Genomic DNA, 14,784 nt, shown 5'->3' on the forward strand with positions numbered 1-14,784 from the left:
AGACTATACGATCTGTTTACAGAATTTATTTTGATTATGTTGAGTAAACTTCTTAATTGTGAGTTTGTATCTTTCCCCGGTGTTTGAAGAGATCTGTGTGGTATTTGAAATGTTAAAGGTTTAAGGCTATCTCTAGATTTTGTATTGAAATTTATGTGTTTTCAGGTTGGAGATATAAATTAGTTTTAATTTAGTGAGAGATAGCGTGTTAAAGATTTTGTTGTGGAAGTGCATTTTCGAATTTTGTTTTTGTCAATTAATCGTGATTCTACCAAAACACCAGGGGGGATATATTTCTTTGATGTCTCTTAGATTTTAAAAGTTTTGATTATTGTATGTACAACTTTAGTTGTTTAGAGTAGTTTTTTTTTTTTTTTTTTTTTTTTTTTTTTTTTTTTTTTTGTCGCGGCACCAAGGAGTCAGCTTTAAAGAGATAAAAGTTAAATGAAAAATATTATATTATATATATACGTAACACTCTCAAAATATACTGGAAAGGGCCCATGCCCTGTGATGTAATACACCATTTGTGGCCGTGCAACCAGTAGTTGCCTATCTACTTTAGGCAGAAATGTATGCGCTCTGCGGCCTGTGTCTTCGTTGTCCCACGCAGCCTGCCAGAGTGCTAAAGCTGTGGCGCGCAGATTCCGTTTTAAATGAGAAACCGGCCATGGGATTTGTACTGGAACTGCTTCGACGTTATGGGCTGCTTCTTTTGCAAGCCGATCTGCAGTCTCATTACCATGATTCCCGTTATGGGCTTTCGTCCATTCTAGATTAATTTTTAATTCTTTATGAGCACGGAGGTATTCCTGAATAGCTGCTATTATTAAAGAACTGTGGGTGGGGTTAAGGATGGCGTATAACTTAGACAGGCTGTCTGTTATTATGTAACTATTGTATAGCCTCTGCTGAATTATTGCTTGCAGTGCATAGCTTATAGCTGTGGCCTCGCTTTGGAAGACACTATTGTGCGCTCCCAAATGCCCCTTCCATTGGCTTACTATTCTACCCTCTTTAAGTGCTGCAAATGCACAGGCCACACTGTCGTCTATTTTAGATCCATCCGTATAATAGGTAACATCTATGTTCGTGTATCTTGTGGTCTGCTTTAGGTTGACATTAACACCCCGTCCTTGCAAAGACGGGTGCCTGTCAAGGCTGATAACTGCTCTTTCGAGGTTATTTGCAGTAAACACCTCTTCCCTAAATTGCGTTGTTTGGCCGAGTTGCTTGACTATCTGGTACGTAGCTTCCTTCTCGACACTAATGGACAAGGGTAGTATGCCAGCAGGACTGTCAGTGCATTGATCGGGGAAGTTCGAAATGATCTCGTGATATTTAATAAAAACGGCCGTTGGATGCTTTGCAAATGCTTTACTTTTCTGCCCTGCATCGGTAAGGCCCAGACAGCTGCTCCATATGACACGATCTTCTCAGTGACTGTGTTATAGAGGATCTTGAGGATATGGGGGTTGAGACCCCAGTGGTATCCTTTCATCATCTTGAGCTGCTGAGCGATGCTTGCTGTGTGCTCTTTTAGAGAGAGCACATGCGCTATCCAATTCAGTTTGTCATCAAATATTATTCCCAAGTATTTGAATTCTCGCTTGATTGCAAGTCGTTTCCCATTGAGCGTGATGCGTGGTTGTCGTGTTAGGGAGCCTCCCTTTTTTGGAATCAATAAAACTTGGGATTTTTCTTCGGCAATCTTCAACTTCAGCGTTGCACATCGCTCCTGAAAGAGGTCGCAGGATTCTTGGCAGTTTCTCTGCAATTGCTCTCTAGTGGGGTCTTGCACTATTAGTGTCGTGTCATCGGCATATGCAACTATTTTCGTGTGACTTGGCCACGGCTGTGTAAGTATACTATTGTACGTTGAGTTCCATAGGAAGGGTCCGCGCAGGAACCCTGCGGACATCCCCTTGTTTGATTATTTTGTAGTATGCCACTATTATGCTGCAGAATTAGTTTTCGTTCTGCGAGATTCCAGTGTCCGATAGATATTCCGTGGACAGAGTGAGTTCTTTAGTGCCCGTAGGATTGCCGGCCACCACAACGTGTCAAAGGCACTTTTGAGATCGACTGAGATGAACGCGGTGTGATGACCGGACAATCTGTTTTGTAGGAGACATTCTTTAACCTTCATGAGAGCATGGACGGTGGATCTGCCTGTGCGGAACCCATATTGATCCTCGCTCAGGTAATTACTAGAGTGCAAGTGATGTCGGAGCCTGTTCACTAGCAACTTTTCAAATGTCTTACCAAGCGCTGATAGTAAGCATATTGGTCTGTAGGCATCCGCTCTTCTCGGATCCTTGTTCTTTTTAAGGAATAGAATTACTTGGCCGATCTTGAAGCACCTGGGGAACGTGCCGGTACTTAGTAGCTTGTTGAATAGCTGTCGAAATAGATTGATATTCGAACGCACAATGAGTTTAATTATACGATAGTCTACTCCGTCCAGCCCAGGTGCTTTCTTTTGCGGTAGGCACTTTAAGACGTGCAATATTTCTTGTTTTGTGAAACAAGCATCTTCTGCAGTATCAATGTCCGAGGTGTCATATCGGATTATTCTATGTGCTTGCGTGTCTTCGGAGGGGTCGTCTGTCGCGAAGACCGCCTTCACGATTTCTGCAAGCATGGTCTCTGTGAGTTTATTGCAGATCTCTGGGACAGGTAGCAGATGGAAGGAGGCGGGTTTGAAAAGCTTACACGTGGCAATCTTGTGGCGTATGCCATATATTTCGGTATTTTCCGTGCAAAATTTTCTCCAGCTTTCCAGTTTGGCTTGTAGGATCATTTTCTTATATTTTGCTCTTTCCTGCTGAAAGGTGATGAGCGTGTTAGAAGAAATATTGTGACGCCGCTCCTGCTTAAGACGGCGTCTAAGGGCGCGAAATTTCTGCTGTTGTTCTCTGAGATGACTGCTCCACCAGTTTAAATTAGAGATCTTTTTGGTTGTTCTGGTTGGCAACAATTCATTACAAACTGTTCTTATGGTCGACATTATGTCACTCGTGATAACTTGTAAGGCTTCGGTGGTAGTTGCTTGTTCGATCAACTCTGCGAAGTGGGCAAGTTGGGATTTAATGGCTGCAGCAAATGTCCTTACTTTATTACCTGGCAAGTTATACCTCTTGATTATCGAGGTGGCTGTCTCACTGGCTATAGAAAATCTAATATAATTGTGGTCTGAAAGGCTTAAGCCTTCCACGACCGTCCAATCCTGAATCTTTTGCGCAATTTGCAATGTTGCTACTGTAAGGTCGGGCCATCCCTGTGAGTGGACGCGATCGAAGGTGGGTGCAGCATCATGATGATTAAGTACGCTCATATTTTGACTAGAAAAGAAATCTTCTAGCATCCGGCCTTTAGGATCAGTGCTGGCATATCCCCATATGGAACTGTGGGCGTTGAAATCCCCAGCGCATAAGATGTTATGGGACCTGTACCGCTGAAGTAGTTGCTGCATTCGCTGGATAGTTGTATCTATATTAGCTGTCGGAGGGGAGTATAGTGAGACCAGGAGAACCGTTATGTTGTGCATCTCAAGAAGAATAGCCACGAAGTCTCTTTCTGTGGATAACCGGTGTCCACGCTGGGTTGCAATTGATCAGTATTGCACGGGGTGAATCGTTAACATCTTCTTTTTGGTACACTGTCCATTGTAGAGGATAGCCTACCGCTTTTCCCTTCAAGCAGTATGGTTCTTGGGCAAATATTAGATCAACCCCTTCGGTTGCGGCATATGCGGCAGCTTGTGCCGTGGCTGCTTTGGCATGTTGCAGATTAAGCTGAAGGCACCTTATTGGTGTTTGAACTGGGATCGTGTCCATATTAATGTCCGTTGTCAGTGCAGCGTCCAGTTGCTGAGGTGGCTGGGTTAGACTATTACTGGTATGAGGTGCAGAAGTAACTGAAGGCTGTGACATACTTGCTTCTGTATGGGTGTTCACAGACACTTTCTCTTCAGTATTCCGTTGCGCTACGGACGTTGTCAACTGTCCGTTGATAAATTGCGCATTCTGCTGCATAGGCAGCGTGGTGGAAATTGTATCTGGTACCCAACCTGTAATTTGCGTCTCCGCAATTAATGCATGATGGTTGGTCTCCAGTGCAGTCTTTGGTTGCGTGAGCGCCGGAGCAGAAACCGCAGAACATCTTGGAGGACCTGCACACATCCTGGCTGTGTCCAAACTGTTGGCAGCGATAGCATCTTCGTACTCCAAGGAAATCGGCGATGCCATGCGCCTGCCATGCCGTGAATATGCGCTTTGTCTTGATTGCCGGAGCAAATCCTTCTGTGGAGCACTCGATGATCTATTTGACCCTCTGTGGACGTCGCTCACGCAGACGGAAGAGAATCTTGAAATGCAGGGCGGAGATTCCTGCTGTCGTGCTGAGCTCAGAGATGAGCTCCTCTGGCTTGGTATGCTCCCCGACATTATGTACTGCTATTCTTGGTCGCCGTCGCTGTTTCCTCTGTATAAGCGCAAGTGAATAGTGAGCCCATAGGGCAAGCGAATAGTGCATAATAATAGTGTAAGTGAATGGTGCATACTTATAGTGCAATTACATAGTGTGCATATAGTGATCAGTGCAAGTGAAGTGCATATTTATAGTGTCAGTGAATAGTGTACTTACAGCGAAAAGTGCAAGGTGAGATCGTGTATATAGTGAACAGCGCAAGTCATTAGCGCGTATTAATAGTGCAAGTGAAAAGTGTGCATTTGGTGAATAGTGCAAGTGATTAGTGATCAAGGCTTATGTGAGTAGTGCAAGTGTGCATATTATCAGCAAATAGTATACATGTGAATTGTGTATAAGTATTTAGTGTCACAGCAAAGCGTATTTTTGTGCATATAGTGTTCTTACGTATAAACCCGTGCAAAACCAGTGTATGTTCAGTGATAAACAGTATCTACTCAGTGTTATCAATAGTGCATATTCAGGATAATGCTACTTCGTGAAATACTTCAGTGATCATAGTGAAAATTAGTGCTTCACTCTTAGTGATTGGTGACATAGTTCTGAAGATCCCTGTAAGTTGTGATTCCTCGTGCATATCACACAGCCGGGATACACTTTGACATGTCGCGGCATTCTACCATTCCGGAAAACGCAGAAGCATCATCTTCCCAAGGAGCTTTTGATCCGGTTGCCTTACTTGACTCAGATCTTGCACAGAAAGAAAAAATATTTGCCTTAGCACAAGAAATACATAAGATCTCAAATACTTACAGAGTAAGACGATATCTATTACCACAAGATCTCAGAGATTGTCTGCAAAAATCTCTAGAAGTGCTACAAGGCTTAGCACTCGCGGGGCCAGAGTTTCGACAGAAACCGGCTTGTACTGAGATAGGCACAAATACTTCCACCATTGTGTGTTGTACTGCGGTTCACACCCCTCCACCTCCTACGCACCAGCCTCTCATTGAGCAAATAGTACCACACTCTCCGTTACCAATCCCATCGTTTGCGGAGGTTCTTCGCAGATCCAGTATACCAAGCATTGTAATTAAATCTAAGTCCAAGAAGCCAACCGGTGATCTTAGACGGGAGTTGCAAAGCAAAGTCCCTCTTACAAATATTCCAGTAACAGTCCAGAAAAGCCAACCGACACCACAAGGAGGCTTGGAGGTCTTCTGCCAAACGACAAGGGAAATAAACCAGTTACAAGAACACCTGCAGAAAGCGGACATTAATATAGATATTAAAAAGAGACAGCGCCGTCGACCACGAATTGCCATTCACAATGTCTCGGAGGGAACGAAGCCAGAGGATCTTATATCAGAGCTCAGTACAACGGCTGGCACCTCAGCAAAGCACTTCCAACCACTCTTCCGACTGCGGGAAAGATGGCACAAAATCGTCAAGTGGGTCATTGAATGTACCGCAGAAGGATTTGCTGCTGTTATCAACATCAGGCGATTTTTCACTGGCTGGCAATCACACGCCATTACCGAATTCATCGGCATACGTCGATGTTACAGATGCCGACGATTTGGCCACAACCAAGATGCGTGTCGATCCACAAAAATTTTCTGCGGATACTGCTCTGGAACACATCATACCAAAGAATGCACCGCCGAGCATCCCAATTGTAATAATTGTGGAGACTCCAACAGCAGATTTGGAACGCGATACAACTTTAACCACCCAGCCTACGCCCCAGAATGTGCCATATATCAACGGGAAGTTGATACCATCCGCAGCACAACCGATTATTAGGGAACAACGACCTAATTCAACTTCTACAGATGCACGACTTCTACAGATGCATAACATTTCCATGATCAATAAAGAACTAATTAGAAGAGTGGACCCAATAAAACTTTTACAGATAAACCTACAGCGTGCAAGGGCATCAAGCATCAATCGCTCAGACGATACAGTACGCAATTGAAAATAAGATAGACATTATCCTTGGTCAAGAACCGTACACTAGAGAAGGGGCAGCAGTCGGATTCCCAATGCAATGGACGGTTTATCAAAAACCAAGTCATGACCATCCGCCCAGAGCGCTAATTGCATGTTGCAATCCGGACTGGTCTCCAACAGTAGCAGCACTGGAGCGAGATAACGTGGCAATACTACTCCAGGTCCATTCGATGTCGATCCTCCTAACATCCAACTATTCTCCACCCACGGCAGATATAGAACCAACTACAAGATTTCTAAATAGAATTATGCAGCAATTCAGAATGCCAGACAAGATTTTCGCAGGGGATTTTAATTCCCACAACACAGCTTGGGAATACCGCACAACTGACGTCAAAGGCCAAGAATTGGAGGATTTTATATCTACCAACAACTTGATTCTTCAGAACACGACGGATGCACCGCCAACTTTGATAGATCATTCGCAAAGGGGTGGCCAGATCTAACACTGACTACTCCACACACTGCATTCTACCTATAAAACTGGAAGGTCGAAGAAGATGAAAGTCTGAGCGACCACAAGTTCATCACCTTTTCACTCTAGAAACAGACCATTGTCTCAAAGATACGACGCTATAATCTTTCAGGACGGAAGATTAAAACATTTTCTAAGAAAATAAAAGACCAGCTAACACATTTAGACCAGACGCTACAGCAACTGACCACAACATCTGAACTGGAAGAATTCACGATAAAATTGCAAACGTAATTCAGAACACATGCAATGAATGCTTACCTCTACGAAAGCCCAAGAAACTTCAGGGACTAAACTGGTGGTCTAGCACACTTAAAACCCAACAATCAAAATGCCGGGCACTCCGAAGGAGACTTAAAAATGAACGAAGACTGGGAATTCAGTCAAATATCTTGACTGTCTTCCGACAGGAGAGGGCTGCATGTAAGCGCATGATAATTCAAGCGAAAATTGCATCTTGGCGAGACTTCTGCACTCAAACCAAAGAGGTGTACGATATCCATCACAAAATAGCCACAGCAAAAATCTTTAAACCGTTTCAACTATAAGTTCCCTCAACCCAGACCACCGTGGAGAGTCACACAGCAGATACTATTCGGGCTATCCTTAATACGGTATTTTGCCAGGACGACGCACAGCTTGACACAGAGCTGCAAGCTAACATACGTTCGGACACCACTATTCCAGAAACCGATGCAGATCGAAATATTACAATAGCAGAGCTGAAGCATATAATACACAACCTCCCAAAGAAAAAAGCTCCCGGCCCAGACGGCGTCGACTATGCAATAGCCAAAACAATAATCCTAGCTCACCCAATGTTTTTTGTAGTCTTCTTCAACAAACTGTTACATACGGGTACCTTCCCAAAGCCACATAAAATTGGACAGGTTATCTTTTTTCTTAATAAAAATAGGAACCCTGATGATATGACTGCTTATCGGCCCATCTGCCTACTGTCAGCAATGGGCAAAGTACTGGAAAGGATAATAATGAATAGACTACAATACCATCTGCAAAAGAATGAATTCCTGAGTCCCAGACAATACGGATTCCGACCAGGAACCTCAACGATACATGCACTAACTAACATCAGAGATGCAATACTAGAAAATCGGAATAGCGGCCACCATACAGCAATGGTCAGCATAGATTTAAAGAGTGCTTTCGACACTCTATGGTGACCGGCTATTAAAAGTGCACTTAGAAACTCAAACTGTCCTAGTAACATCTATAATATCGTTTTCCACTACCTAAAGGACAGGAGACTCCTAGCCGCCCATAATGCTGGAATCCTGGACATTGAACAAACGAGAGGTTGCCCGCAGGGGTCGTGCGCCGGGCAGCATTTGTGGAACTTAACTTTCAATGAAGTACTCTCCGCCACATGGCCGGCGCACACCCAAATCTACGCTTATGCTGACGACGCCGCAATGATTGTCAAGGGCCGCACCAGGGAAGAGCTACAGTCGCACTGCAATGAAGTATGCCATCTCTTCTATGTTAGATGCACAAATCTAAAACTACAAATAGCGGACCACAAATCCAAAATCCTCCTGATTCCAAAGAAAGGTGGTTCACTCGCAAGACGCCCCACTATCAAATTAAACGGCCAAAGAATTAAAATAGTTAATAATTTAAAATACCTGGGAGTAACAAATAATAGTAATAAATGACCTGGGAGTAATAAATGGCCTGGATCCCCCACATTCAAGATCTTAAGCTACGTACCTATGCCATATCCAAGCAAATGCGGCAGTTCTACGGACACAAGTGGAGACTAAACCCCCACATTCAAAAAGTATTGTATACAGCAGTAGTGGAGAAAATTGCAACATACGCGGCAGCGGTTTGGTCCCACCCAATGCAGGGTAGGAAGATCAAATATCTACATGCAATACAACGACTCTTCGCGTTGGGTAAAACTCGTGCCTACCGCACAACTTCATCAGACGCGCTCAATGTTCTCGCAGGCTTGCTTCCACTTCACATCCGTGTCGAAGAGGAGGCCGCCAGACAAAATGTGCTGCAACTCAAAAAACCAATTACTTTTGACGAGGATTATTATCATCCGGAAGAATACGAGGGCACCAATAGACCACTACATGTGCACCCAGCAAGCAAAGGTGTGGGAGTCAAGGTTACCATCAATCCCATCACGACAAACCCTCATACGTTTTATAACATCTTCAATGACGGATCTAAAATCGACGAAAATGTGGGGAGCGCATACGTTGTTATGCGACAGGATGCAATTCATGCACAATGGAAGGCTCAATTACGGCCGCATAATAGCGTTTTTCAGGGAGAAACGGTAGCGATTGCTGAAGCAGTTAACTACCTGCTCTCCCATGACATTCAAAACGCTACCATTAAAACCGACAGTTTATCGTCCTTACATGCGATAATGAACCCTAACCACGCCTCAAGAATTATACAGGATATCCAGGAAAGCCTGCGCCAAAGCAATAGGCACATTAAACTGGAGTGGATAAAGGCACATGTAGGCCATCTCGGTAACGAGATGGCGGATCTACTCGCTAGCGCACTAGGGCCGACAAACATACAAATTGAAATAACACGGCCGGTGTCATTACTAAAGAAATCACTGCGACTCAAAGCAATCGGCCTATGGCAGCAGGAATGGGACAGCAGCACCACTGGCAGACGTGTACATTACCATATCAACTATATGGACACAGCACGGAATGTCGCCAACACACAGCTGATAAGGTATGTCACGGGTCATGGACCCTTTCCGGTATATTTCCAAAGATTTGGACTTTGGCACACAGACCAGTGTACATGTGGTCACCTCGGCTCCCCGGAGCACTATCTAACAACATGTCCATTAACAGAGGGACACCACATCCGTATACCGACCGCCAGCAGGCAGGCCTTTTGCAAGTTCCTAATCAAACAGCGGCATTTAGTCCTGAAAATCGGACGCATAATGGACAAACTTGCAGAACTGAAGGCGAACTTATGTCAAAACTAGTACACCGCGCAGACAAACTTGCATCAAAAGCGTTAGAAACTGCACACACAGAGGTGCATGTAGATAATCTAACATACAAAATACTCCAGCCTCGGCGTATGTTTATAATAATGAATATCTGTTGTCACAGCGATGTTGTAGCAATGTAATTTTTAGAACCGCAATTTATTTATTCCCCTTTTTAATGTATATAATACACATTTAATGTCAAACTGAATGCATCTTATAAATGTCAATGTTTGTACCGTGAATATTAATACTCCCTTTTTGCATAAATGTATATTATGCTTAGTGTATGTCAATATAAATTTTATTTGCAGCGCAACTATGTGACAGTGTCATAATGTTTTAAATAACCACTACTTGCTATCTCCCGTTAAACTGTACATTAAATGCCTTGCATTTGTACGTGCTAAATATGATATATAATTGTCTTAGCATTTATACCTGTAAGTCTGATATGTGGCCTAAGCCGCATTGCATGGGTAATATCATATCTTAGTAGTGTATCACAACTAATCCTATTAATATTTGTCTGTATCTGTTGTTATACTGTATATATTTATAATAATGAACTTCAGTTGTCATAGAGACAATGTGACAATGTAATAGTAATAGCCTGTATCTGTTGCTATAAAAACTGTATATGTTTATAATCAAGGTACAGTATTATTCACTCCCCTATGCTGATCTAATTAGTGTTGTAAATATGAATGTTGTAATGTCATAATCATTGTCCACTTTCCTCTGTCTGTGTTAATTACCGCTAGATATTTGCAATGCAGTAATGTATGTGCTAATGCGCAGATATATATGGCGCAGCTTTTATGTGAATCTATCACACCATACACGAATATGTCATTATCTTATGTATATCTACAGGCCAACTGTACCTTAACCCATAATTTATATTTATTACCGATAAGTATTGTATGTAGTGCACTCCTTAATACCAATGTCAAATATGTATGTAATCTCCCATTATACTAATAGCCAAATTCTAGATAAAGGTGGACGTGGCGCTGTACCAATTAACCCAATGGTAAAGGGATGGTGCCCACGTCCCCCGTCGCATATCGCATATCGTATATATCTATATCGATGTCTGCTTTTTGAAGATGGTCCTTTAACTTGTCAACTTCTTCGGAGGTATCACAATAGACTTCCAGACCTCCTTGCGGGGCGGGCTGTATTCTCCGTACTGCTACGGGGATTTTGTCCAACGGGGCCTTATCTTGTAGAGCTCTCCGCAAATCGTCTGTTGGCCTTTTGGTCTTTGGTTTAATCACGAGACTGGGCTTACTGTTCTTGCGCACGGCTCTGCAAAGCTTTGCAGTTTACTGTTTGCGGAGGGGCCTGCTCACAGGCGGGCTGTTGCGCAGATGGAGAGGGAGTATGCACTGTACCACAGCAAACAAAAGTAGAGGTATTGGTACCTGCCTCTATTGCTGGCGGTTTGGGGCGATACTCTGGACCCTCTAAGGCAAGGCCTTGGAGCACAGATAATGCGTCCTTCAGTCTATTCCTTAAATCTTGAGGGAGAAGGTATCTACCTCCTCGGCTTGTATCGGTGATATTCCGGATCTCGTTGGCTAGTGCAGCGATCTTTTCTGGTGTTGTCCGATCGGACTATAACAATTCTGCTGAATTACGCTGTGTTGAATTACTGGCTTCCTCTGGGAGCTTGGACTGGCGTGTCATGTCACAAGTAGAAGCGTGATCCTTTAAATTGACACTATGGAGGCGCTGGGTAACACGTATAATGCACTATTGAAATCACTCTTGACACTGATGTGTACACTAAAATACGCTTATTTCAGCGTTGTATGCACTTAAAAACACTGTACGATACTATTCACACTAGCTATGACACTAGTGTCGCACTTTAAATCACTGAAGAGAAAACTAACTTCACTGAAACAAAGCCTAGCGTTGCTTGGTCACTGCAACAAACACTATATTTCTAGCTGAGGGCTTTAACTAGTGGCCATGCACTATTTATTCACTTAAAGACACAAATTAATATTGGACCAATTTGCACGTATTTACACTTGTGATACACTGTATCGCACTGAAATGTATAATAACTTTCACTGAGATGCACTAACGTTGCTTGAACACTGAACTAAATCACGCACTATACTTTACCGACGCTTTGACTAGGGGCTGGGCACGATTAATTGACTTATTAGCACTGTTGTTGACACAATTTGCACATATAAGCACTAACGAAGCTTGAATCGTTGAGCTATAGCACACACTTATCGTGAACTGAAGACTGGTGGTTATGCACTATCAGCTCACTTTGTAACACTGGATGTGACTCTAAATAACGCTTGTAAATTGACGTTTAATCACTGAGTTAGCACACACAGTACATTAAACACTTTCACTGTAAAGAACTCTGTTTCACTCAGCACTGTAATAACTTTGTAAAAAGAATGACACTTAAATACCTTGTGTAATTACACGTATTATCTTATTTATGCCAACGTGGAGACTCTAATTGTACACTATGTGATAGTTTGTCTGGTTCACAGGAAATTACAATATGGTATACTTAAATATTTACTGATAACACAAAGTAAACATGTAAATAGCACTAAGAGTTAGAAAATTACTACAATTTAATTGAGGATTGCTAATTTAATAGGACCAATTAATACTAATTAAATTAAAGTACCGAATATCTGGTAAACAGTAACTTGAATACTGTAAAATCTGAGTGAATACAAGATGCAAAAATCAGAGTTATATAGGTATGAAGTACAATAATCAAAATCAGCACTGTTAATTAGCTTAATTAGAGGCGGTTAATGAACGGTGAAACACTTTTAAATCTGTAGCCTGAAAACACATAAATACATGGTAACAGATACTTGATAAATTTGGCCAGAGTACCAGAACTGTTATAAGGATACTGTTATTTGGTCAGTTAATTAACAGTAATTAATTAGAATAGAGAACTGAACGACAAGAATTAAGAGTCTAAAAGTACCTAGATCAAACTTGGGTCTGTAACAGTATTACTAAAGTACTAGTTAAGAATTATTACCAGAAGTTAAGATTAGGTAGGTTGTAATTAAAATTAATTAGTTACTTAATCAGCGCTTAAAGCCTACCTTGGCCGATATCGCTTCTCTGTTGTCTTAGTCTGCTTCTATATACACGTACTCCAAACAAATAGCACACGCACATAATATTCACCACACCTTTGCATATAAACAATAGCGCGCAGTTATCAAATTTCAAAGTCCGGAATTAGCACAAAATTGTTATCTCGGGTTATACACGTCCGATAATTAAGAAAGATATGTCTCTGTGATCCTTGTCACTTCAGAAATCCGAATCCGTTAGTTCCAATTAGCTGCTTTAATTAGTTGACTAATTAGCAAAATTAGGCAAGGAGTCCCAGTCCTTTCTCCTTCCTTGGTTAGATGAAGAATGAAAGACTTCGACGGGGGGTCAATGGAATGCGGATGACCGTTGTACGGGTGTTGAAACGTTCGAAAGGTCAGGGGTCATGGGAACCACGTGGCTGTAAATTCGCTTAATTTAAGAATTAATTACTCTCGTTCTAATTGTCCATCGGGCTTGTAATTAGCATCAAAATTCTCCTTGGGAAATCCTCTTTCCGATGATATCCAATTTAATAAGCGTTGGCTTCCAATGGCTGCTCGGTGATCGCTTGAAGACTGCTAGCTGGAATCACCACGCTGAACGTATTGCTATAAATATTAATTGCTTCGTAATTAATTAACCATTTGACGTATATCCAAAAATTCGGTATTCGCGTATTCATCGAGCTGTTATCTATCCGATGCTGCTTGTTTCAGAACCTGAAAATAAAAATTTCCGCTACTACGGAGAAAAAACACGGAGCTGCAGAAACACGACCTGCTCCTGGCTCGCTTACTGATGAAATTTTATGTATGGGAATGCTAAGACATGTAGTTTCGCGCCTCACACTTGGGTTGCAATCGGCAGCATCGAACGATGTACCCACTCTGTTGCCCGGCTCGGTTTTGTTCTTATATGCTGGTAAATTGTGCAGTTTTTGCTTTAAAAGGGATTGATTATGTTGTTCTTTTGTTCCGGTTAGGTTTTTATGCCTTTAGTCAATATACACGCGATAGTTGCAGAATTATGAAAAATGGGGTTAAGCCTAACGAGTCAGCCGTTTGTTTACATTTGAAACTCTTAGTAAAATAGTGAATTACGTTAGTTTGTGCACCAACTTCCGTGTCTTTTGGCTCAGTGGGACCAAAAGAAAACTTTAGTTGGCTGAATATCAGTTCGTGGTTTCTTTTCCGAGATGGCTCGGCTGTTGTATTAGGCTGGCATAACAGTTAGAAAGGAAAGATTTTGAATGACTTTCGTAGATATACATTCCAGGGTTTTTCTTTGTTAATAAGACAAAATAAATCTCTAGCTGAAAGAATTCATTTTAAAATTTAGGAGAGCTTCTCTGAACACATTGACGAAGGGAAAAATTACGCAAATATTTTTTAAATTTTAAGAACCTGGCGTGAGAAATTTAGAAGAGAATCATTCTTGAGAAAATTCGGTATATATGAAGCAATGTACTATTTTATTTGTTTAGGGCAAATGTGCAGCATTTGATTCATGATTCTTCGACCCTCGATTAACCTCGAGAAAATAATTTTTATGTTATGTCCCTTCCTACGTAGATTCTAGTAAGCCTCTAATTTTGTACTTTGTTTCCATGTTCAGTAATAAATATCAGCTTGAGCAACTTTTCTCACTTATGAAAGGGAATGAGATGTCAGTCAGTTGGCATTTATTTGACTTCTTAAAATCGCCAGATGGAGCAGCATGTATCCATACTTCTTAAAACTAGATG

At 42.0% G+C, this 14,784-nt stretch overlaps 1 protein-coding gene across 7 annotated transcripts in view; it reads left to right on the top strand.

Annotated features, from left to right (window-relative positions):
• Window positions 1-14,784, top strand: part of LOC118188177 (uncharacterized) — a 728,837-nt gene that overhangs the window by 557,365 nt on the left and 156,688 nt on the right. The gene's annotated exons all lie outside the window — the stretch shown is intronic.

Source organism: Stegodyphus dumicola, chromosome 3 (genome assembly GCF_044657685.1).
Source record: "Stegodyphus dumicola isolate Sdum_Otavi_A_Nest chromosome 3, ASM4465768v1".
Taxonomy (NCBI): Eukaryota; Metazoa; Arthropoda; class Arachnida; order Araneae; family Eresidae; genus Stegodyphus; species Stegodyphus dumicola.